The sequence below is a fragment of the Lycium barbarum genome, chromosome 6 (assembly GCF_019175385.1).
Source record: "Lycium barbarum isolate Lr01 chromosome 6, ASM1917538v2, whole genome shotgun sequence".
In the NCBI taxonomy this organism is placed as follows: domain Eukaryota; kingdom Viridiplantae; phylum Streptophyta; class Magnoliopsida; order Solanales; family Solanaceae; genus Lycium; species Lycium barbarum.
The window spans coordinates 112,774,794-112,801,710 of record NC_083342.1 but is presented as its reverse complement, the minus strand read 5'-3'; the positions used below and the strand labels follow the sequence as shown (position 1 = coordinate 112,801,710).

The 26,917-nt window shown below is 35.6% G+C and overlaps 1 long non-coding RNA gene across 4 annotated transcripts; it reads right to left on the bottom strand.

Moving 5' to 3' along the window:
- Positions 1-1,483: 1,483 nt before the first annotated feature.
- Positions 1,484-24,545, bottom strand: LOC132645573 (uncharacterized). 4 transcript variants are annotated; one of them, XR_009584132.1, is made up of 7 exons: positions 24,296-24,545; positions 23,110-23,152; positions 22,945-23,002; positions 21,626-21,786; positions 4,057-4,560; positions 1,845-1,973; positions 1,484-1,775 (listed from the first exon to the last, which is right to left on the bottom strand). It is a non-coding gene; the product is annotated as an uncharacterized LOC132645573 (long non-coding RNA). The 4 variants fall into 4 exon arrangements; XR_009584133.1 differs by lacking the exon at positions 24,296-24,545 and having other exon boundaries at positions 4,057-4,367; positions 4,470-4,560; positions 23,110-24,269; XR_009584134.1 differs by lacking the exon at positions 23,110-23,152.
- Positions 24,546-26,917: the final 2,372 nt, after the last annotated feature.

The following is a 26,917-nucleotide window of genomic DNA, read 5'->3' as shown; positions in this document are numbered from 1 at the left end:
TGACTTGAGTTTTTTTTTTCTTTGTCATGTAATTAATAATTATTAGCCGTACTTATTTTAGCATGACTTAGTATTTTTAGATTATGGTCATTTTCTTTATGGCTTGTTAATTAGCAATATTTATTTTAACCGATTTTATTAGCTTTTGTTGAATATTTTAATACAATGTCATCACTCTTCTCACATTTTGTATTATTTTCTTAAGAAACACCTTAATTATATAGTTGTATCTTACTAGGACTAAAGAAATATTTAAAGTAAAAGTTATATGTTTTGTATCAAGATTATTCCAAAAAAAACCCGAAAAACCCGAGGTTGAAAAACCCGAATTTTATTGGTTTGATTTGGTGTATAAATTTTAAAACCTGACGCAATTGGTTTGGTTTGATGTTTAAAAAATTCGAACCAAACCGGTTCATGTACACCCCTAACTGCATGCATGAAAATTCTGTTTGTTGAAAGTTCGAGAATTTTATTACCCGCTAGTTACTCTAAATCAATAAATTTAATTTTAATACTTGAAAATGAAGTAAGCATACATTACTTAACTACGATTAAATTACAAATACACATGAAGGACACATTTTCTATTTATTGATTTAGTGTAAACATTCGTGCATCACATTTTTATATTTAAAAAAATTACTAGTCAAAGTCGAACTCGGCAATCAATTCATATCATAATCCAGTGACACATTGATAATTGAATTTTATGGTACCCTTAGCGACACTTAATAAGTTCTACTATCGGAGGGGAGAAAAAGATGACCCAGTATCTCATGGAATATTCTTTCTATGTCACCTCACTTGGTCCTACAATCTCCAGTTTATGATATTTTTTATGTCTTAGGGCATAGTTGAGATCGACAGTGAATAAATTCTTCAACTAATATTTAAGAAGTAAAATAAAAAGCCAACGCGACGAAGTCGTTGGGTTGACAAGTAGTCGTGTAGAATGTTATTGTCATAACTAGAGGGTGTATGCCCGTGCTGCGCACGGGCCCAACACTTTGAATTATAATGTATTTATATATATGTAATTGCGTACAATTATAAAAATTTATGTATTGAATAGTGTTATTATTGGGTAGTGTTATTATGGTTAATGTTGAAGTAGTTATTACCATTTAGGATTTAAGTCACATCTTAGGTGAATGAAATTGTGCAAGTAAAGGGTAGCTACATTAATTAGTATCACATTTATAAATGTTGCATCCGTGCGCAGCGCGGGCAATATTGTAAGTAACAATAAATCCTGAAAAAGAGAATATCTAGTGGTTTACTAATGCATCAGTGATGCATAATTCGATACACGATATCCTAAAAGATGAAAGTGAATAAATATGAAGGTAAAGCATGTAATGAGAAATGATAGTTAGATAAACATAATATTACAGCCAAACTCACCAATCAAGGTTCTTCGGACAAACTTTTTTAGCGGGTTTAAGATATCTTTTAAAGAAATGAGAAGTTCAAGCGAATCTTTGATCAATTTATGCTCTTCCCAAAACCAACGTAAAAATCGTTCACTTTGACAATATTTAGGGATGATTTAAAATATCCAACAGTAAGAAGATTATTGTAAGTAATGAGGTAAGATAGTATAAGACAACTAAAATAAGTTTCCACTGTTTATGCATATATACATTTGTCTATTACATTGATGATTGCATTGTCATATATACATCATTTATACTACATATTTACAGAAAAAGCATTTTCTTAGTAGTAATCCTGCAAGTTGTAGTTGTGCAACGCCATGGTTGACAAAATACCTGTAGAAATTTGTTGTTAAAATTAATACACGTTTTCAAGTGATGGATGTAGAGAGGTAGTTGTAGTACCTTTTTAAAGCAGGGGGCATCACATATGATTGTAATGTAGCTTTTCAAAAAGGCAGTCTTGTGGCAAAAAGATAGTAGCTTGACAGTGCATTGGCAAAAAGATGTGCTCCAAAAACTTGTTGGCAAAACCTGATAACAAAATGATGCTAGCTTTGGTTAGGAATGTAGATGTTGAAAGTATACAAATTACCCATGTACTCAAAGTAACCTAAAAGTTCAAAAAGTGAAACATCATTTCTCCAAAAAAAACTACCAATTACAGTTAACTCGCTAAAGATCCTATGAGAAATTTAATACGCCAGCTACACCTTCAAATATAGAAAAGGGTAAAGAAAAAACATAGAAAAGAGAAGTGCTAGAATCCAAAGAGATTTAGCTAGAAACCGTCAAAGTTAACAATGGCAGCAAACATTTCTATGAATATGAAGATTCAACTTTTAGAAGATGTTATAAGTAAAAAAAAAAAAACTGACTGGTGTGATTCTTAAGGTATATAAATTCACATGCAGCCACTCTACTCTACCCACAGAAACCAGTGTAAATAATACACGAGTAACATTTGATACTTGCACTCTAGACAAATAAGGCCAATGTGTTTCACATTATTCTTGATCGTATCTCAATCAATTGGGATAATCATATGTAAATTATGACAATTATGCAACATTGCTGACCTAGTGGCTTATTCTAGTCCAACAGAAAAATGTATCCCACCAGACACCAAAAACCAACTGCAAGATCATATTTTTCCACCAAACAGACACCAAAATGAATAACCAATCAGTATTATCCTCATAATCAAGCCCCAAACTAAGCAAAAATGAAAAAAGTATACAACAAAGAAACCAAAATCCATCAAACTTTCACACTAAAAATGCAATCTTTGCAAATATAGATCAAAATAACAGTACCCCAAAAAACAAAAAACAAAATCCAACTAAACTCCAAGCAAAGAATAACCAGTCAGTATTACACAATAATCAACCCCCAAAATCAGAAACTAAACAAAGTAACTAACAACCAAAAAACCAATATCCAATTGAACTCTAAGCATAATCTAACACTAAAAATGGAATCTTTGCAAATATGGACTAAACTACAAATACCAAATCTTTGGAAATGGACATAATCAACCCCCAAACTCAGCAAAACTGAACAAAGTATCCAATAAGCAAGAAACCAAAATCCAATCAAACTCTAAGCATATTCTAACACTAAAAATGAAATCTTTGCAAATATGGACCAAACTAAAAGTACCCAAAAAACCAAAACCAACATCCAACTAAACTAAAAAAAAATGGAATCTTTGGAAATGGACTTACTCTAAGCTCACTATTCCTATACCTCACAGCTAGATCAGTACATGTGTAACTTGTTTTTCTGACATATTTACTTGTGATACCATAAACATCCCTTAAAATTTAAAGTGAGAATCTTGTCCATGCACCTTTGGAGAAAAAACAATCAAGAGAATCAGAATGCAAAACATGGTAGTTTGAACCTTAATTGAGTAAAAAATAATTAGAAGAAGAAGAAGAAGAAGAAGAAGAAGAAGAAGAAGAAGAAGAAGAAGAAAAAAAACAAATATATATCCATCAAACTTTCTAATGTTAACAAACTGATACAACATAACTCAAATTAACACAGAGATTTAGAAAGAACAAAAAAAAAATGAAGATGAAGAGAAGTGGAAGAAATTTGGGCAAATATTAAGAGAAAGGATCTTGAAATTGTAAAAGCTAGCTGCAGAGGAACAATTGATAGATCAGCATTATACAAAAGTGGTTTAGGGATGTAAAGAAAGTATTTTTTTTCTTAGAAGAAACGTTGTTGTTTTAACAATAGTGTAAGAACGTCTCTTTACGTCTATTCAGAACTTATATCAGTGTGTTTTTCATAAAAATATATGGAATTCAAAAATGGCAAATGTATGGTACACTGCCCTTATACTAAAACCTTTTGAGCCAACACTAATTACCCAGATAAACGACATGGCAGCTACAACAACACAAAGTATCGCTCCTTATCCACAGGTTTTCTATCTTGCACATATGTTCCAGATGTACCATAGATATGCATCAACACATCAAATTGCAGCTTTAAATTAGAGTGTTTTTTTTAGTGAATGAAAAGCATATGTTAATAATAGTAACTTTAATAATGGTAATAAGTAAGGAGAAGATTCAGTTGTGTGTGAAATTCTAAGACTTACATTTCTAGTAGCTTTCACTCCCTTTTGAGAGGAGTCTTGGTTTCTGTTTTCTATCTAGTGCTGGAAGGTTTGTCTTTGGGCAGGTTCTGCTGATTTGTTCGGTCGAAGCTAATCTTCATAGCCTTGTGCTTGCTTGTTTCAGCAGTGCTGGTCATTGGTGCAATCGGTGATGGTTGGTTTGTAGGTTCTTTTTCCTCATAATTCATGATAGCTAACCTATCTTGATTTTTGGAAAATAATCTTTTCATTTGGATTCTGAAAGTCTTTCGTCCTAATTGTTTATGTGCATTGTCAAGAAGTAGTGCTTTTCTCTACAGCGAGAAAAATTTAGTTAGTCATGATGATTGTCATAAGTTTATAAATTCGATGATATAAAATACTTGTGCATGGCAGATGTCATAAATCTCTTGTACATTGAGGTTCAACATCTTCGTTGCTGATTGATCTGAGATGGAGGCCACTGTGCTACCAGTGTGATCCATGACCATAACTTCAAATTGGATTCTGTCATAAAGTTAAAAAAACAATTTCAAGTTTAATAAGTGGCACCACGGGCCCAAAATATGTTAATCATTTTATTTTTATGCACTAATAAGACTTTTCGAACATGCGTAAACATCATTTGAACGATCATATTCCAAGCCTAAAACGTGATAATCTTTACAACTTTAGATATATAAACTTAAAAATATTTCTAGGAAATAATAAATGAAGTTCGGAAAATGTTCGTAGAGTAGTATAGTGTTTAAAATTTCATATATATAAATGGTAATGATATGTCTTTATTGTATGATATAATCTATGGCATAAGATGCTCCTCCTATTTTATTTTTACGCGAACAAAGTAGTTTTATAGTAGTTTCACCAGTTGAGTTGAGTAATGTAAGTGTAAACGTCTTTTATTATTTCTTTAAAGGTTGAATATTTGTTGATGGTATGTTTGTTGCACCTCATTTTTACCAAGGCTAAACAAAGCACAACTTATGGAGCTCTGAAAATAATTAATTATGTACAGAGTCGCCACCTAGCATTTAAGGTATACTAGGGTACCTATAAATTATTAATATATGCAGCTTAACATGGTCTACGAAAATAAGTGAGATTCTAGGTAAGGGTTCAAATTATTCCGAAGGGAAGGTGTTATGCATCCTTCAGAATCCACAAATGTGGTTCCCGGCTGGACCAATTTAACTATTCGAGGGATGTGTAAAAAGGCTTGATTATTACTTACAAAAATTAGTAGAATTTAGACTAAAGAATAACTAATATGACTATTCACATAAATAATCGTGCAATATGTATTTTTTACATATGTGATATAATAATTACTTTTTTTAAAAAAGGTTATGTGCAACTTAGAAACTTGGGTATGTGACAAAGGTATAAAAAGAAAATGGACATGAAATTATTTTGCACTCGAAGTGAGTTAACTAATTTAACTAGTTAAGTATGTACGCCTAATCAATTAATTATGAGAGTACATTCTAAAGCCTAAATATTGAGGCAAATCACCCTATTTATTCACTTAAGTGTGCTAAGCTATTGAATTAAAACTCTAGCGAAGCATGATAACTATCAGAATATTAACTACAAAAATAATAACTGTCTAATATTAATTTATCTAAAACACATAAAATTTAAATCACCTAAGCAGATCATAAATAAATATCACTAGCCTACACCCTAAAAAGTAAAGTTTCACTATATTTTATGCTTGCATAATTTAAGAATGTAAAAACAAATATATATATATATATAAACAAAGAATTTAAGAAGCTATTTGAACTTCTTTGAGTGTCATCTTCCAAAAAATAACTTCAGATACCTGCATGAGACTTAATAAAAAATGTTAGTAAGAAAATAAATAATTATCGGATGAATTAAAAAATAATAAATAAACTTAAAATAAAAATCCGTCTTTGTACATGGAAGGCCTTGGAAATCGACGGAAATTTCTTCATCGGCCACAAAATATGATCTTTTAAAAAAATCAACTGCCTCATCTACCATACTTCGCTTCATTAACAAATTCAAAAGACTATTATGTACAAAAGGCCTAACAATATTATCTTCCTCACTACCTAACCCACCTTGAGAAATCAAAATTTCTTTAGCAAACCCAAACTTACCCGAATTTGCAAGTGCTAAAACTACACTTTCCAAGATCGAACTTTCCAATAAATACCCATCAGTTTTCATATACTTGAACACTAATACCGCAAAATCATGAAACCCCATTTGACAAAGTGACCTTAAAAGCAAATTAAAAATTCCAATAGCATGAATAAGATTCAAATTAATCCTGGAATACTCAAAAAAAAAAAAAAAACGAAATGCCAATCTGGGGTTATTCAAATTAGTATTAATATGTTGAATAACATTAAAAGCAATATGGGGGTCCAAATTCTGACGAAAATAATGAGAACTGAACACATCAAGAGATTGTTGAGAATGGTGAGTGTTTTTGGGTTTCAACAATCCCATTTCTTAGGTACAGAGTATGGACAAGAAAACAGGGGGAAGAGAAAGAAACAATGGTGTTGTGGGCTAGTGTTTCATGGAGGTTCGTCGACAGCTCCGACGTTGTGGGGGTGGCGTTAATGGAGAGAGGGGAAGATGAAGTGGTGGGGCGGCGATGGTCGTTCTTGGTTCGCCGGTGGTGGCGCTGATCAGTGACGGGAAGAGAGGGAGGGAGACGAAGAGTTCGCCGGAGCTCCGAGCTCCGACGTGGAAGGATGGCGGCTAAGAGAGAAGTGAGGGGAGAAAGAAAATGTTTTAGGGTTTTAGGGGAGAGAAAAAATCTGAAAATATGCTTGTGTATTGTGCAAATATGTGTTGGATCCCCATCATTAAATTAACCCCCCTTTTCTTATAATATAAACAAACACCCCTTTTTATGCCCAAAAATAATGAAACCATACCCCTTTGTCCCCAACCCATCATCTCAATTAAAAAAAAAAAAAAAGTGATGAGATCTTGACTTGACCAAATTTTACTCTGCGTTTAAAAAATTAATTACTCCGATTTTCTCTGCACTGTCGGACTATATTAAAATATAGTCAATTAATACATGTATAAATAATAACGCAAGAATAAAATATAAATATTAATGTCTATGATATGAAAATGTATTGATATATAAAATTAAGAAATAATTATTAATTGCACAAAAATGGTAATATTACACTGTACATGTGCAAAATAATGATTCTTGAAAAAAATGACAATAAATTGAGAAAATTCCTAAAATAATGATAATCATCAATAAATTGTTGAAAAAGTGTAAAAATGTGTAAAAAATGTATTTCGTGCTCTTTAACGAATCAGGGCCCCCCAAAATGTTAATTTTAAGCACGTCGAGCCAAAATTAGGTGTCAACAACTTGTCCCTCTTCGACCGGAGACGATGAAAGAGTTTTCGGACGAAGACGTTGACATTTAGCCTATTTTGGCTCGACAAAAAATTGCTAAAAGGATATGTACGGGGAAAGAGGCCAGACGTTGGTAGAGCTTTGACAATACTCTTAGTCCGTCGACAGGGTTGCGATAGAAAGAAAAATGATAAAAAGGGAAGGATTGTATACTTGATGGGGAAAGAATGATTCTCGTCCCGATATGACCGAACTCTGCATAGAGCTTCCTACATATCTCGTCAATCACGAGAATCAGGTCAATGTAGTTCGAAATGGTGATAACTAATGGATGTTGTGGCAAATTTTGATCGTCCAATCAAAATTTTGCCCCAGTGTTGTTAGAATGGTCCTAGCATGTGTAGGACGAAGAACGGTCGTGCTATGTAACGCCTTTGCTTCGGCGAAGAATGCAGGTACAGAGCAATGCGTCTGCGAGCCTACGCAGAGCATTTGAAGACAATAACAAAGCAATGCAGGTGCAGCGCGATGCCTTATGCAGAAATTTTCAAGGGGTGGTGCGCGGCCCGTGCAACATATGAAAGGCGGTGCTCAGCCTTATGCAGAAATTACAAAAGGGCGGTGCGCAGCCCATGCAAAAATTACAAAAGGGCGGTGCACAGCCCATGCAACATATGAAAGGCGGTGCTCAGCCTTATGCAGAAAATTGAAAGGGCGGTGCGCAGCCCAGGCAGCATATGAAAGACGGTCTCACCTTTATACAGAGATTACAAAGGGCGGTGCATGGCCCATGTAATATATGAAAGACGGTGCTCAGCCTTATGCAGAAACTTAAAAGGGCGGTGCATAGCCCATGCAACATGAAAGGCGGTGCTCAGCCTTATGCAGAAATCACAAAGGGCGGTGCATGGCCCATGTAATATATGAAAGGCGGTGCAAATTACAAAGGGCGGTGCATGGCCCATGTAACATATGAAAGGGATGCAAAAGGCGGTGCGCAGCCTTATGCAGAAATTACAAAGGGCGGTGCATGGCCCATGTAACATATGAAAGCGATGCGAAGGGCGGTGCGCAACCCGTGCATCATATGAAAGGCGGTGCAAATTACAAAGGGCGGTGCATGGCCCATGTAACATATGAAAGGGATGCAAAGGGCGGTGCGCAGCCCATGCATCATGTGAAAGGCGGTGCTCAGCCTTATGCAGAAATTACAAAGGGCGGTGCATGACCCATGTAACATATGAAAGGCGGTGCTCAGCCTTATGCAGAAATTTAAATGGGCGGTGCGCAACCCATGCAACATGAAAGGCGGTGCTCAGCCTTATGCAGAAATTACAAAGGGCGGTGCATGGCCCATATAACATATGAAAGGCGGTGCTCAGCCTTATGCAGAAATTTAAATGGGCGGTGCGCAACCCATGCAACATGAAAGGCGGTGCTCAGCCTTATGCAGAAATTACAAAGGGCGGTGCATGGCCCATGTAACATATGAAAGCGATGCAAAGGGCGGTGCGCAGCCCATGCATCATATGAAAGGCGGTGCTCAGCCTTATGCAGAAATTACAAAGGGCGGTGCATGGCCCATGTAACATATGAAAGGCGGTGAGCAACCTTATGCAGAAATTTAAATGGGCGGTGCGCAGCCCATGCAACATGAAAGGCGGTGCTCAGCCTTATGCAGAAATTACAAAGGGCGGTGCATGGCCCATGTAATATATGAAAGCGATGAAAAGGGCGGTGCGCAGCCCATGCATCATATGAAAGGCGGTGCTCAGCCTTATGCAGAAATTACAAAGGGCGGTGCATGGCCCATGTAACATATGAAAGGCGGTGAGCAACCTTATGCAGAAATTTAAATGGGCGGTGTGATAACGTCCAAATCCACCCTATTAATTAGAATGGGCACGGTCGTATGCAAATATATTTACCCAACTATGAGTCGGGGTCGAATCCCACAGAGAACAATATGTAGGCGAGTAGGAAAAGTAGGAATTTTCACCAACTACGCTAAGTCAAACGATGGATAATATTTTGGTTTTGTTTGAGAGAAAATTATAGCTAATGCAAAAATGTAAACTAACCTAGAAAGCAAGTAAAATGATCAATGGCCACAAGCATGGATACAAGGGAAACTACGCTCAAGTAACGATCCAATGTATTTCATGATTTACAAATAATGGTGAGTTTATATTACTTAGCCTCGGATAATGACTCTAGATTAGCTTCTTCCGAAGACTAACTAGACTACCTAATTGAATATCCCTAAAGAAATTAGGAGCATTAAGAACACCCGAATATGGCTACAAGTGGTGTCGCCTATCCCTAGGTCGATTTCCATTAGATGAGGGTTAACGCCCCAAATTCTTGTTAATTAATCTTTCCCAATCCCGAGTTTGCCTCTTCCAAGTTTAAACCGAAATAAATTGGCAAGTCTTAGGGTTAGCTACTCCCTTAAGAATCATTCAAAATGAGATTAATTAAAGAAACAATAACTCGCTTCATTAGGAATAAAATCATTCAACACATAAGCAAAACAAGAGATTCAATCCAAACTTAAACAATATATACTTCCATAAACAAGGTTCAAGTATTGAAATGAAATACTACACACATAAATATTCAATACCAAACAAGAAATTGAAGAAAGGATTAAGAATATCTCATTAAAGTGCTTCCAATCTTCTCCTCCAATGTGTTGGTGTGAAACCCTAGCCTCCAAGAACTTGTGTAGAGCCAAAGATGATTAATGTTTTGCCCTAGTTTTCATCTTATAGTAACCTCATTCTTTCAAGTTGAAAGAATGACAAATACCCACTGAATTTCGGAATTGCAGATCTGGCCCGTTTTTGCAAAATTGTCCAGTTTGGACAAGTTTGCAAAACTGTCCCATTTGGCCTCTTTTTGACTTAATTTTCACTTGGTTTCTTCCGATCACTTCTAAATCAAATAAAACCTGTAAAATAGATGTAAAGGATACTAAATGCACAATTTTATCAAGCAAATATAGCAAAAATATAAGATTAAAGAAGAGATAAATTGGTAAAATAACAACTTATCAAACCCCCAAACTTAAACTATTGCTTGTCCTCAAGCAATTCAAAACATAAAATCTCTTTCTAAGGAATTTACTCAATAGTGCACCAACATCATACCAAGTTAAGAAGTCTACTTTAAGCACAAAAACATGACTTTGATTGGTACCAACAATTAATTCAAAACATATGAATCACCAACTTCTTCTTAAAAACTTCATTTTCTTTTCAAGTGCTCAAACACCAAGTTAATCAAAGTAGCAATCAAGTCATGACAATAAAGCTTCAAAATTTGTCTCCTTATCACAAAACAACTTTCTTTTGTTCATTCCTCTCAATTGGAAAATGGAACAAGTTCACAACTTAAATTCTCATGTGCCCTCACACTCAAGAGAGAATCCCACACTTAGAAAATGTAATTCAAAACACAAATGGGATATTTAAATAGAAAGAATTAACTCTCTTCTCTCACAAAGATGTTCAATTGCACAAGTAGTACCATAAGTTTGCCCTTCATGTATTTCTCCACTAATATAGACACACTTGGTTCAAAATCAATTAGGACTTAAAGGGTTGTAATGTAGGCTTTTGGTTAAGGTAGGAACATAATTTGGAAATAGTGACTCAAAAACCTCCCTAAGCACTACAATTTTCAACAATCAAAGCATACTTCCTTTCAAATTTTTCCACCCCTTTCTTCATTTTTCCTTTCACCACTTAGTCTTCCCATTATTCACACACTAGTTTTTTTTTTTCAGTGCACCGTAACACCGTCGACGGACCGTCGATCGTGTTACGGGCCATATCTCCAACCGTAACTCAAGTTATTCATTTATAGCACAGGAACCGTAACTCATTCGACGGACCGTAACACCTCACCGTAACACCACCCAAATTTCCAGAAAGTTTTACATGGAAATCAATGGTGTTACGATGGGTGTTACGGTCCGTAACACACGTTACGGTCCGTAACACCTCACCGTAACGTCATCCAAATTTCCAGAGAGTTTACTTGGAAATTTAATGATGTTGCGATGGGTGTTACGGTCCGTAACACACGTTACGGTCCGTAACACTGAACGACGGAACCATTTAACAGTTCAATTTTTTTTTCCGCCTTTAAAGTAACTCCCACATAACAACTTTTTCCAACCATCACCCCCAAACTTAGGCTTTTCGCCTATGTTTGCACTTTCAACGCACTTAAGGAGGTAGGGTACCAAAAGATGGATCAATGAAGAACAAAAGGTTAAAGCTTGTAACATGGTTGCCAAAGAAAAGGTTAAAGGCTCAAAAGGGGTTGACTAGGGAAAATATGCAAAGGTAGGATATTTAAGGCACAAAAGCGGTTCAAGGAAGGCCTAACATCATTTTTCAAACCAAGTGTAGTCTAGGATTTCGCCTTGAAACACATTCCGGGCAAGTTCTAGACCACAAATAATGCAAAAGAACTCACAAATAAACCTCATCACACATGGCACATGAAAACTCAAGTAGAATATGTATCCAAGAACCAATTGAAACAAATGAACTCAAAAAGTCACTCATAGCCTAAAGAGACTAATTAGTGAAAGTAAGAGCCAAAAATTAAATCTAAAAGTCACAACAAGAAACCTTACTTCAATCATTTTTCTTTTTCAACAATCAAGAGTTCATATGTTAAGGTTTAAATAAGTTAGTACCAAGCAAGCCAAAAATTAGCCAAGGGGTAAAAAATCACATCCCAACACCATTTTTACTCCTAAACTACCTAACTAAGAACAGAAATAAAATAACAAAAGTGACTAATTCACAACATGCAAAACGAACGAAATTTTCAAGAATTTGAGCAAGTTCCATTTGTAACGTTTATCCACAGCCACACCAACAGTCACAAAATAAGCCCGACAAGGGCACACAATCAAGCATAACCAAAATATAGCGTGCTACCACATGCCACCCCCAACTAAAAACATTGCAGTGTCCTCACTGCACAAGCAAAAACTGGACAGTTTTGCAAAAACTGGACAGTTTTGCAGTAGCAAAAACTGGACAGTTTTTCAGAACTGGACAGTTTTGCAAAAACTGGACAGTTTTGCAAAAACTGAACAATTTCTGCAATTTTCAGCAGCTACTGGTTTGGGGCTGTCCGAAAATTCGACCTGCTCAAAACAACTCCAAAAATTCTGAAACTTTGCAGATTAGTCAAAAACCATAAACAAAACTATTCTAAAAAATCAAATTTCAAAAATAATTTAAATTTTTTAAAACGATGGGTTGCCTCCCACCAAGCGCTTAAGTTAACGTCGCGGCACGACGGTTACCTTTTACCACTCTTCCCTCCATTTGGAAGATATGAATTTGCGCCCCAACTTTGAATCAAGATTCTGGTGATGCTCATGAGGCGGTGGTAGGAAAGCAAAGAGGCCAACTCTCGGGTGTCGCATTTTGCACTTCTTGGCCCTTAAGTGAGGCATGCCATTTTGTCTTCTTGGCATAGCAAACTTCAAAATAAAAACGTTTTCTTCTTCATATCCAAAATTCTCCATTGGCTTGTTTGGTTCAACTTCCATATCATCAACCAAGCACAATGTTGAAAAATGTTTCGAATGTGGTCCAACGCGCTCAAATTTCAAATTTGCATGAATTTTGACATCCTTACCCATAAATGAACTAGAGTCTTCAAAAACGATTTCATGAACTTTTTTATGCAACTCTAGTATCATTTCTTCAATCTCGACATCATTCACTATTTTTGGATTTGTTGGTTGGTAATTGATCATTAGCTCTTGAAAATCAATAGTGACCACTTCTTCATTGGAAATCAACTTAAAACTACTATCCATGGCCTTTTGATGTTGAGCGTCACATGCCTCAATCTTTGCATTCAATTCGGCCTCCAATTTTTTGATAGCAATTTCAAGTAACTCCACTTCTTGACTTTGCTCAACATGCATTTTTAGATATTCTTTCATCATCCGTGAAAAGCCTTCACGGTGATCCCCATAGATTTCAAGTTTTTGAGCTTGATTCATTAGCCAATCTTGGCTCACAATATCCACTTTGTCAAGTTTGTCTTCATGGTGAGAATCGTCCAAAGCTTGTAAAAATCCTAACGTGGTGAAATCCATGTTTTGGATAATTTCATCATCTCCATATTGAACTACTTCCCACCATTTGGCCACAATTTTTCCATATTTTTCATTTCTCCCCATAATGCCACTCAACATTTCCTCAATTTCCTCTTTTCGAGTATCGGAGATTTCTTCTTTATGACTTGGCTCATTTTCTTCAAGTTGAACCACTTCTTCAATTTCACAACTCTTGTTGGGGTCACAAGAATTTTCGGGCTCATCTTGTAAATTTGAAATCTCTTCTTTAACTACTTCATTTTGAGGAATAGGCACATTCATGGAAATTGAAAAATTTTCATCCTCAAGTGATTTGTTCATTTCTAAAATGGATTGCCCGACGAGTTCTCGCTCCTCCTCCCTTTCCCGGTCAAAGTATGCTTGGAGCAATTCCATGATACCTTCATAGCCGGTACTTTGCCCTTCGTTTGCCATATCATTGTTCCTATCAAACTCAAAAACACAACTAATATTTTCATTAGAATAACTTGGGGGAGGGGAAGGAAAATAATTAGGACAATCACTCCAATGTCCATTTTGACCACCACATATATTACAAATATTCCCATCATAGGATTGAGACGGTGCACACATCTCTCTCCCGGGAGCATTTACACAATCTTGCCAAAAGTGAGGTCCTCCACAATATGGACATGGGTCATCAAAGTATGAACAACTACCATCCAACCAATTTTCATTATATGATGTCATTTTGTTTTTAGCAAAAGCAAAAACTGGACAGTTTTGTAGAAACAAAAACTGGACAGTTTTTCAGAAACTGGACAGTTTTGCAGAAGCAAAAACTGGACAGTTTTTCAGAACTGGACAGTTTTGTAGAAACAAAAACTGGACAGTTTTGCAGAAGCAAAAACTGGACAGTTTTTCAGAACTGGACAGTTTCTGCAAGTGCAAAAACTGGACAGTTTTTCAGAAACTGGACAGTTTTTCAGAAACTGGACAGTTTTTTTTTTTTTTTTTTTTTTTTTTTTTTTGTTGTTATAAAGCAAAGAAAGTTTGGACCAAAGCAAATTAGATTAAATCCCAAACTAACCCAAATACGCCAAATTGTTCCCCGGCAACGGCGCCATTTTTGATAACGTCCAAATCCACCCTATTAATTAGAATGGGCACGGTCGTATGCAAATATATTTACCCAACTATGAGTCGGGGTCGAATCCCACAGAGAACAATATGTAGGCGAGTAGGAAAAGTAGGAATTTTCACCAACTACGCTAAGTCAAACGATGGATAATATTTTGGTTTTGTTTGAGAGAAAATTATAGCTAATGCAAAAATGTAAACTAACCTAGAAAGCAAGTAAAATGATCAATGGCCACAAGCATGGATACAAGGGAAACTACGCTCAAGTAACGATCCAATGTATTTCATGATTTACAAATAATGGTGAGTTTATATTACTTAGCCTCGGATAATGACTCTAGATTAGCTTCTTCCGAAGACTAACTAGACTACCTAATTGAATATCCCTAAAGAAATTAGGAGCATTAAGAACACCCGAATATGGCTACAAGTGGTGTCGCCTATCCCTAGGTCGATTTCCATTAGATGAGGGTTAACGCCCCAAATTCTTGTTAATTAATCTTTCTCAATCCCGAGTTTGCCTCTTTCAAGTTTAAACCGAAATAAATTGGCAAGTCTTAGGGTTAGCTACTCCCTTAAGAATCATTCAAAATGAGATTAATTAAAGAAACAATAACTCGCTTCATTAGGAATAAAATCATTCAACACATAAGCAAAACAAGAGATTCAATCCAAACTTAAACAATATATACTTCCATAAACAAGGTTCAAGTATTGAAATGAAATACTACACACATAAATATTCAATACCAAACAAGAAATTGAAGAAAGGATTAAGAATATCTCATTAAAGTGCTTCCAATCTTCTCCTCCAATGTGTTGGTGTGAAACCCTAGCCTCCAAGAACTTGTGTAGAGCCAAAGATGATTAATGTTTTGCCCTAGTTTTCATCTTATAGTAACCTCATTCTTTCAAGTTGAAAGAATGACAAATACCCACTGAATTTCGGAATTGCAGATCTGGCCCGTTTTTGCAAAACTGTCCAGTTTGGACAATTTTGCAAAACTGTCCCATTTGGCCTCTTTTTGACTTAATTTTCACTTGGTTTCTTCCGATCACTTCTAAATCAAATAAAACCTGTAAAATAGATGTAAAGGATACTAAATGCACAATTTTATCAAGCAAATATAGCAAAAATATAAGATTAAAGAAGAGATAAATTGGTAAAATACCAACTTATCACGGTGCGCAACCCATACAACATGAAAGGCGATGCTCAGCCTTATGCAGAAATTACAAAGGGCGGTGCATGGCCCATGTAATATATGAAAGGCGGTGCTCTGCCTTATGCAGAAATTACAAAGGGCGGTGCATGGCCCATGTAATATATGAAAGCGATGCAAAGGGCGGTGCGCAGCCCATGCATCATATGAAAGGCGGTGCACAGCCTTATGCAGAAATTTAAAAGGGCGGTGCATGGCCCAAGCAGTAATAAAAGGCGGTGAGCAATGCAGGTGCAATGCAATGCGGCTGCGAGCATACGCAGAGGCATTTAAAGACAATAAAGCAATGCTGGTGTGGAGGGTAACGCCTTTGCTTCGGCGAGAATGAAGTGCAGAAGGTAAGGTCCTTGGGCCATGAAATGGTGCCTTTAGGCGATGAGAATGATGCCTTTAGACTATGATGCCCTCGATGTCCTATTGTGGAGCTGGACGAGCCAATGCAGTGTCCTACTGTGGGGCCGGATGAGCCCGTGCCTTTTCTCTCAAAATGTGCCATTGGTGGAATTTTTGAGGGCCCCCTCAAAAATTCTGTCCCAGTTTAAACAAACAAAAATTCGCATACTTCCAGCGGAAAGTGATGTGCACTTGCTTTTTTTTTTTTTTTTTTTTTTTTTTTTTAAGCTACTCAAAAATGTTCTCCCAATTTCATGCTTCAGCGGAGAAATACGAGGATCTTTCATGGTAAGACCAGATGTCGATACCTCGTAGAGTTAGTAACAACACAACAACATTGAACTATATTTACTGTGCAACGATAAAAAACAAAATTAAGAAAAAAAAAAAAAATCCAGCAATTTTTTTTTTAATAATAACAATGATTGATATAACATGCCCCGACTTCAGTTGGTACCAACAATTAGTATTGCATAAGAATTCACCATTATTTATCGTCCAACAAACCAAGATCGACTTATTGGTAATTCCTATAGCTTCAAGTGGTACCTCAGACATATCTAAGGATCGACAAGATTGGTTCATTTTGCTTCAAACAAGGATTATGAACTATACCTAGTCTCATGTTTCAAGTGCCCTCACCAGAAAGAAAGTCACTTTTCACACATATTCAGTATTTTTGAACTTTGGGACATCTAGAGAAGTACACTCAAACTTAGAAAGATGTTCAATGCTTGCAATTGTAATACCATAAGCTTGGCCGTCATGTAAGTATCCACTAATGAGAGAAACCTTAGCATAGAATCACGTAGGGCTTGTTATGGTGTTGTAATGTAGGCTTGGGAAAAGGGTAGGATATTATTTGGGTAAGGAGTGACTAATCCTTCCCTAAGCGTTGCACTATGTCTGTGCTCAGTATTTGTGTGCTCTGACACTTTGTTTTATTGTCCCTTTCTTTTGTACTTGTGCGACCTCTTTTGCAAGTTAAAGCCCTTTTTTCGTTTTTTTTTTTTTTTTTTTTTTTTTTTGAGTTTAGGGTTACATGCCCGAGACTCTGTGGGGATTAAGAGAATTGACCTGGGTTGTATGCCCGAGGTCTTGATACTAATTTCGGGTTGTATGCCTGAGTGTGAAAATAAAAAGAAATAACGGGTTGTATGTCTGAGATCCCGAATGACTGAGTTTTTTTTTTTTGTTTTTTTTGTTTTTTTTTGTGTGGGCTCCTTCTTGCTTTGGAGGTCGTTCTTAGCCTTTGTTTTTCTGGGACGGTCGAATCCTTTTTTTTGGAAGCTTCAGCTCAGATTTCTATCCGCGGTTGCACGTTTTTAGTGCGCTCAGGGAGGTTGGGCCAAGAGAGAGATAGTGCATGTAAGCACTCAGAAATGGTATAGGCTTATGATGTGGTTGTCAAAGAAAAGGCTTTAGGCTCAAAGGGGGAATGCTAAGGATAATGTCATTTGGTAGGCTAGAAAGGCTCAAACGGGTCAAGGAAGGCCTACGATCCTTTTCTATGCTGAGTGTTACTCATAATTTCGCCTCAACAGACATTCAGGCCAAGTTCTAGATCACAATGCAATGCAATTGAACGCTATATAAAGCTCACCACACAATGCACATGAAACAATGAGGTTTGTTTTGTTCTTGTCTTACAAGCATGCAAGAGAATTTTTCAAGTGTCCCTTAAAGTGTGAATGAGAGGTACCAAAAGAATCTATAGTTTTACCACGAAGTCAGTCCTCTCCATTATATTGATTATCACTTCTTTCTTTCATATACACAACCCTAACTATGTTGGTACCAACCAAGTTAAAGATATGAATCTAAAAAAATATTTTTGTATTTTTTGAATAGGGGTACCGAACCCAAAAAGGATTGCCTACGTATCTCATCTTTGATGAGAATCAGGTGCGCGTAGTTCGTTCAGATAGGATAGAAAGAGAAAAAAAAATATTTTTTGTGATTTTTCAAAATAAAGAATTTTTTTTTGCGATTTTTTGAATAATGAATAATGAATAATGAATACCGAACCCAAAAGGGCTGCCTACGTATCTCATCAAAGAAGAGAATCAGGTGTGCGTAGTTCTTGCAAATAGGGTATAAAATGCATGATTGAAGAAAAAACATTTTACAAAATGCAGGGTTCAACGCAAGTCAACTAAAAAATAGTTAGATAAAGTGCTAAGGTAGTGCAAAGCAAATAACAACAATATTTATTTAAAAACAAAACATGTAACAAATAAAGAGTATGTGAAAAATGAAAAAAATGTTCGAAATAAAAGATAAAATTCAACCTAGCTAAAAATAACTGCAAAAATGGGATGTACAGTAACCTAGGAATTCTAAGAGTTAGTTTTCCTATGACACAAGGCTCCCGAGCGGACTACTCGAGTGAGAAGGTTACGCGGTCCCCGTTACTCGGGCACCCCGCGCATACGCCAACTCTCCTAAAATTTGGATTCTATGAAAAAAATTCGCGGGTGCGCAAAACACACCTCGCGTGTACGTGTGATAGTGTGAATTTTCCAGAAGTGGAGGAAATTTGAACGGCATGCCATTTTATATAAACCGATAACACATATGAATATTAATATAAAACCACCAAAAAATAGCAATCAAAGAGAAACAGTAAAAGCAAGATGCATAATTTACAATAAAGTAAAAAATGAGTATGGTAATAAAACTTGCTAGTAAAAAAGGCAATAATACAATGTATGAAATTAAAAGCAGATATGTACGTAAACAAATAAGGGAACAAGGGAAAAGATATACATGACGAATAAATACAGGCAAGTAAAATAAAGAAAAATTCAAATAAAGACAACATACCTCGAATAACAAATTGAGTCCATATGGTTAGAACCTAAGTGTCCCCAGCGGAGTCGCCATGTTGTTGCACCTCATTTTTACCAAGGCTAAACAAAGCACAACTTATGGAGCTCTGAAAATAATTAATTATGTACAGAGTCGCCACCTAGCATTTAAGGTATACTAGGGTACCTATAAATTATTAATATATGCAGCTTAACATGGTCTACGAAAATAAGTGAGATTCTAGGTAAGGGTTCAAATTATTCCGAAGGGAAGGTGTTATGCATCCTTCAGAATCCACAAATGTGGTTCCCGGCTGGACCAATTTAACTATTCGAGGGATGTGTAAAAAGGCTTGATTATTACTTACAAAAATTAGTAGAATTTAGACTAAAGAATAACTAATATGACTATTCACATAAATAATCGTGCAATATGTATTTTTTACATATGTGATATAATAATTACTTTTTTTAAAAAAGGTTATGTGCAACTTAGAAACTTGGGTATGTGACAAAGGTATAAAAAGAAAATGGACATGAAATTATTTTGCACTCGAAGTGAGTTAACTAATTTAACTAGTTAAGTATGTACGCCTAATCAATTAATTATGAGAGTACATTCTAAAGCCTAAATATTGAGGCAAATCACCCTATTTATTCACTTAAGTGTGCTAAGCTATTGAATTAAAACTCTAGCGAAACATGATAACTATCAGAATATTAACTACAAAAATAATAACTGTCTAATATTAATTTATCTAAAACACATAAAATTTAAATCACCTAAGCAGATCATAAATAAATATCACTAGCCTACACCCTAAAAAGTAAAGTTTCACTATATTTTATGCTTGCATAATTTAAGAATGTAAAAAAAAATATATATATATATATAAACAAAGAATTTAAGAAGCTATTTGAACTTCTTTGAGTGTCATCTTCCAAAAAATAACTTCAGATACCTGCATGAGACTTAATAAAAAATGTTAGTAAGAAAATAAATAATTATCGGATGAATTAAAAAATAATAAATAAACTTAAAATAAAAATCCGTCTTTATACATGGAAGGCCTTGAAAATCGACGGAAATTTCTTCATCGGCCACAAAATATGATCTTTAAAAAAAATCAACTGCCTCATCTACCATACTTCGCTTCATTAACAAATTCAAAAGACTATTATGTACAAAAGGCCTAACAATATTATCTTCCTCACTACCTAACCCACCTTGAGAAATCAAAATTTCTTTAGCAAACCCAAACTTACCCGAATTTGCAAGTGCTAAAACTACACTTTCCAAGATCGAACTTTCCAATAAATACCCATCAGTTTTCATATACTTGAACACTAATACCGCCAAATCATGAAACCCCATTTGACAAAGTGACCTTAAAAGCAAATTAAAAATTCCAATAGCATGAATAAGATTCAAATTAATCCTGGAATACTCAAAAAAAAAAAAACGAAATGCCAATCTGGGGTTATTCAAATTAGTATTAATATGTTGAATAACATTAAAAGCAATATGGGGGTCCAAATTCTGACGAAAATAATGAGAACTGAACACATCAAGAGATTGTTGAGAATGGTGAGTGTTTTTGGGTTTCAACAATCCCATTTCTTAGGTACAGAGTATGGACAAGAAAACAGGGGGAAGAGAAGGAAACAATGGTGTTGTGGGCTAGTGTTTCATGGCGGTTCGTCGACTGCTCCGACGTTGTGGGGGTGGCGTTAATGGAGAGAGGGGAAGATGAAGTGGTGGGGCGGCGATGGTCGTTCTTGGTTCGCCGGTGGTGGCGCTGATCAGTGACGGGAAGAGAGGGAGGGAGACGAAGAGTTCGCCGGAGCTCCGAGCTCCGACGTGGAAGGATGGCGGCTAAGAGAGAAGTGAGGGGAGAAAGAAAATGTTTTAGGGTTTTAGGGGAGAGAAAAAATCTGAAAATATGCTTGTGTATTGTGCAAATATGTGTTGGATCCCCATCATTAAATTAACCCCCCTTTTCTTATAATATAAACAAACACCCCTTTTTATGCCCAAAAATAATGAAACCATACCCCTTTGTCCCCAACCCATCATCTCAATTAAAAAAAAAAAAAAGTGATGAGATCTTGACTTGACCAAATTTTACTCTGCGTTTAAAAAATTAATTACTCCGATTTTCTCTGCACTGTCGGACTATATTAAAATATAGTCAATTAATACATGTATAAATAATAACGCAAGAATAAAATATAAATATTAATGTCTATGATATGAAAATGTATTGATATATAAAATTAAGAAATAATTATTAATTGCACAAAAATGGTAATATTACACTGTACATGTGCAAAATAATGATTCTTGAAAAAAATGACAATAAATTGAGAAAATTCCTAAAATAATGATAATCATCAATAAATTGTTGAAAAAGTGTAAAAATGTGTAAAAAATGTATTTCGTGCTCTTTAACGAATCAGGGCCCCCCAAAATGTTAATTTTAAGCACGTCGAGCCAAAATTAGGTGTCAACAATGTTTATCAGTAATACCTGGGAATAAGTTGGATGGATCTTTCGCACTGGATGCAGTAGATTGGCCTTGGTGTAGTAGTTCTTAAAAATGGCAATTTACAATCTGAGCACACCATGGAGCAGAAATGTTGGTCTTCATTTATCAGTGAAAGTTGACCGTCAATATAGAATATTTGTCCCTGTAAATTAACAAATTGATTTAGTTTTTGTTGAGTGAAAAAATAGTTGCAAAGAACTTCACTACTATTTTATACAAATTGATTTAGCTATGTTAGAAACTTTTAAGCATAATCTCAAACATCAAACACCCAGTCACATACATGAAGAAGTAAAGAAGATAAAGTTGGAGAAGGTTTATTAGCCACTTGAACTTTCCAATGTAGCATTCTAGAAAGCTAAAAAAACTCCTGGACTCCCTAATAATACACATATAGGACTAAAGAATAAGTTCTTGCAACAATCCAACTTGGACTGGTTTTCTGCAGTTACAGATGTCAACTAAGGCAAACATGTGCCTGCCGTTTACCTAAATATGATGCAAAAGCATTTATTGAGAATGCAACTCAAAAGTTACATTGAAAAATAAAAAAGGCTGGAAGATTGTTATGTGTTATTATCAGCTGCTATGCAGGATAGGCTGGAATTTGGAGCGTTTAGCTTCAATATAGTGTTGATGACCGCCCTCGGGGCTTTGTTGTAGCTCTAACAGTGCAGTGCATGATGTAGGGGTAGACGCATGACATGGTTCAAACCATGCCAAGACAAAACCCGGGTATTTAAGTGGAAAAGGGTAAAGGCCTGGGCCTATTATCCGCTGAGTTTCGAACTGTGGTTAACCAAACAAATATAATAGTGTTGATGACCATATATTCAGCTCGATCAGGGATCTATGGAAAACCATCTGCCACTCACTGTGCATACACAGAAATATGTGTTTGCACAAGGCGCCTTCACATTTCATGATTAGAAAGCTTCAGTATTATATATGTTAAGTGATACAAAGGAGTAGTGGGTATGCAAATTGTACATATTCATTTACTTGAAGAGATTATGTTCTCCTTCCTATATTTCATAATCAAGAAAATGACAGGCTCAAATTTCTTTAGAATTGTCACTTTTGAGAACTGAAGGAAAAAGGCATACGAAAATAAATATCTTAAGCAATTGCAGTCAAAGCCGTAAAAGTTTTGCACCGCGTGTTAAAGTTTTAAACAAAATGTACCTGTGGCTGCATTTGGATAAACAACAAATAAAGAGACACTGAAATCCTGTAACGACAAAATAAATTGAAGAAGCAATTTGACAATAATCTAACAATGCAGAAGAGTGACACTTACTTAAATTAAAGAGGCTGAACACACATATGTACACAATCACCGCAACACAAAGTTAAACCTACAGCAAATAAGATCAAACAAAATATAGCAATCCAACTATTAGTAATATATAAAACTTATTGTTATTTTCTAAAAGGCAGAAAGAACTTAAGATGAAAAATTTACCTAAAATCCAACCAAGAAATTTCACCAACACATTCAACCAACTCTGTCAATAACATAAAGAAAGTTCCAACTTTATAGTAATGGCAGAAATCAGACAACATTAAAACTATTATGTACTTGAAACAACATTAACACTATTATGTTTCATCACTGTTCAATCTTTCTTCGATTCTATTCTCTACCCATATTCCCTATCTAAATGCTTCTAAAAAAGGTGCTCTGTAAAATGAGCTTTGTTTTATTATCATTTTTCATGGAAGGCTGAAGTGAAATCTAAGCTATATAAAGTACCCACTATCTCTTTTCTTTCTTACTTGCTTTTCCTCTTTGATTTCGTTTCAATTTCCAGCCTTTTGTCAAATTTTCATTCGATTGAGTTCATTTTTTTTGTTTCAACTTTGCTGTTTTGTGGGCACTTTAAATGCTGCAGCCCTCTTAGTCTTCCCTACCCTTGCTCTTAACCCTATAATTACATGGTGTAATCACACCAAATTCTCAACCACCCCTTGAGTATTAAAGAGTGTAATTACACCCTCTTAATTAAACTCAATTCCCACCTAACTGTATAATTATTTAGTAAAAAAAATAGGCCAAACTATGTAATTATACCCAATTATAATTACCTGGGCGGCTTTCCAAACAGGCTCTTAGTTCCTTTTATCTTTCCCACTTCATTTCCATTACATGACCTTCCTAAGTCCGAAAGATAAAACAAAACAAAATAGAAGAAAAAATTTCCTCACCTACCACACCCCCAAATCTCCTGTATCAACAACAAAAAGGCAAAACCCCAAAAAAATTGGACTTTTGCGAAAGATTCAAAATCCACTAAACTAACAATATTCCCAAAGAAATGAAAATGGATATATAGACCAAGAACTCTATATCTACTATTGCAGTTTTTTCTCTTCTTTTTGGAGCTGCTGGATTTATCTATATTTTTACTTTATCTCCTTTCTGCCCTAAAACTTTCTTTTCTTCAGAAATTAATCCAACAAACTCTTCAGCTGTAACTGTAAGTACCCTATCATTTCTTTTTCATAATTTCGTTTTTATTACATTAGAAAGTTGAAGCTTAGAAAGTTGAAGAAGCTTCAAAAAATCGTGAAGAAGCTTGAAGAAACTTTAAAAAATGCTATCAAAAGAAGAAACGATGCTCAAATTAGAAGAGTTCAAAAATTAATACCTGATATCTGAAAATAGCAGCACCAGCCTGAGCAAAATTATACTATATTTTTGGTGGTATAAATTGATGAGAAGCTTCTTGATTTTTTTCTATCCTTTAGAAGTGAAAGCAGCTGAAGTGGGTTGAGAAGTTTCTGGATTGATTTTGCAGGTATTATAATATTCTACCCTTTAGAAGTGAAAACAGCTGAAGTGGGTTTATTTAAAAAGCGGGTGATTAAAAAATATGTGGGCCCAAAATTTTTTTGGGCCTACAGACGGACGACGAAGGTGCCTCTTACTGGCTCTTCTAAAGGATAGAAAAATTATAGCGGGTGCAATAATAATCTGAATAAATTAACGCAAAATTGATCTGAATCAACATTTATCTATATGAAAAATATCTTTTATTAGCATGAACAAATGGAATATCGATTATAAATTGCGAATAAAACAGAAACTTGTACTTTTGTAGTTCTTCTTGACTAATTTAATATGCACTTATGATTTTGAATAAGAACTCCACGTTAACCTTCATAACTTCAGCCAAATTTTATATTGATTATTATTGCAACCCAAACTCATAAAAGTCAAGTCGTTGCTCCAGAAAAAGGACTGATTTGCCTTGAAATTGCTAGGGGTTTGGGGTATAATTTTGTACAATTTATTTTTCACTGTATTTTTGTATTTATGGGACTTAAATCTAAAAATTGACGGGGCCATTCGTTTGTTGCTTAAGTCAAATTACATTAACATACATGTATACGGATAAAACCAAGGATACAAGCACGCTCGGTTTCCCGTTGTTATGGTTATGCTCGGTCACGATACGACCGTCTCACCGGGAACGAGGCTTCGAGTTCGGGCAGGGATGAGGCGATAAAGGAAGGGCGATTGACTGCCATCAGCGGGAGACCGAAATATCCGTCCTCAACCGGATATTTCGGTGTCAATCTCGGCAACAAGTGTCATACTTGTTGTACATTTTTCAACAGATTAGTAACTTGTTGCAACAGGTGTCATACTTGTTGGACATTGTCCAACAGATTAGTAACTTGTTGCAACAAGTGTCATACTTGTTGGACATTATCCAATAGATGATCAAGTTTATTCTATATATATGTCTTAAGGCGTAACTTCCAAAGGAGGGTTAAAAAGATCAACACTCAATCTTGTGTTGCTCTTTGCAGTCAGCCATCTAAGCATTCTTGGAAAAAACACTTCTGAAGGGTAGTCCTTCACTTGTTGTCGGAGGTGAGGAATGGCTTCAAATGCCCAAGCCTAGAAAACAAGATACCATCAAAATCAGAATGATGATATAAATACAAAAAGTACAAGAAATTGACATTGCAAATGCTTTACCATGAAAGCCCAAGGGAAGCCATATAAATTGACTGTCTTCACTGTTGGCTTAAGCTCTTTCGATAAATAGTCAACAGTCAACTTGAAGCTTTCCCGGCCCCATCCATGGTTGTTGAATGCCACATAGTCCTCCGCAAGTTTAAGCAAACCAAGTGGTATGTTCAGACTTGTATCTTTTGCCATAAGAACACAGTGCACAAACCAAACTAAACACAAGGACTGCTTATGCTTTTTTGACATGGTTTTGGACTGCAAATCTACAAGCAACTTATCTCCTTTGTAGCTTTTTCCAACTAACTCCACCAAACCAGTTTCATTCTTATCTTTTCCACCCTTTCCTACTTTCTTGGCTTCTTTGGCAGTCTTGGTAGTCCGGGCTGGCTTATTCAATACAACAATAGGAAGCTCACAAGGATAACATCTAAGGCCAGTAACTATGGCAAACTCTTTCAAGCCAAAGCACACCGGCATGCCACAGTAATTAATCCAAAGCTCATCCTTTGCATCCGAAAGAATTCTACGCTTCATAAGCCCATATACCATTTTCATTTGAAACCGTGCACCGGTCTCTTCAGGCAGATCCAAATACACCCCAAAACAGCTTTTCCTAAAGAAATCCTCCAACCCCTGCTTTTTAAGAATTAGCCTAAACACATCAAAGTTCTTGCCCATGCCTGATTTGACCGTAAGATCAATGGTCAAATCATTATTTTCATTCAATGGCATCCTCACGGCATACTTGTCAATACTGAAAACCTTGATGACCTCAGCAATGGAAGGTCTGTTATGATCTATGTCCAATCTACTAGAAGATTCTGCAATTAAATTGGCATTCACAGTATTTCTCTTCTTTGTTCTTAATTCAGCTATGAACGTCGACAATTGAACTGTATTTTCGGAAGCACTGCCCTTTTCATCATCTTTATCCAATCCATCTACTCCATCAGCAGTTTCTTCAGCTTCTAACTCTTCTTCACTTTGTTCATTTGTATCTACTCCTTCTTGGCTCTGTACTTCTTCTCTTTCTGAGGATTGATTGTCAGTTTGGCTGTCTTTGTCCTCTATATTTGCTGATTCAACAATAGATTTTGCTAAATCAGCAAGATTCTCTAATGATGATTGCCCTCTAGCTTTTTTATTATCTCTATGACCCTGAGTTGATTTCTCAACTTTTCTTTTGGCTGGAGATATTTTATCTACACACAGGAGAAAAAACAAATCTTCTACTGATTAGTACATCATTCAAAGTAAACAGATAATAACAAGTGCAGCATTTGATCAA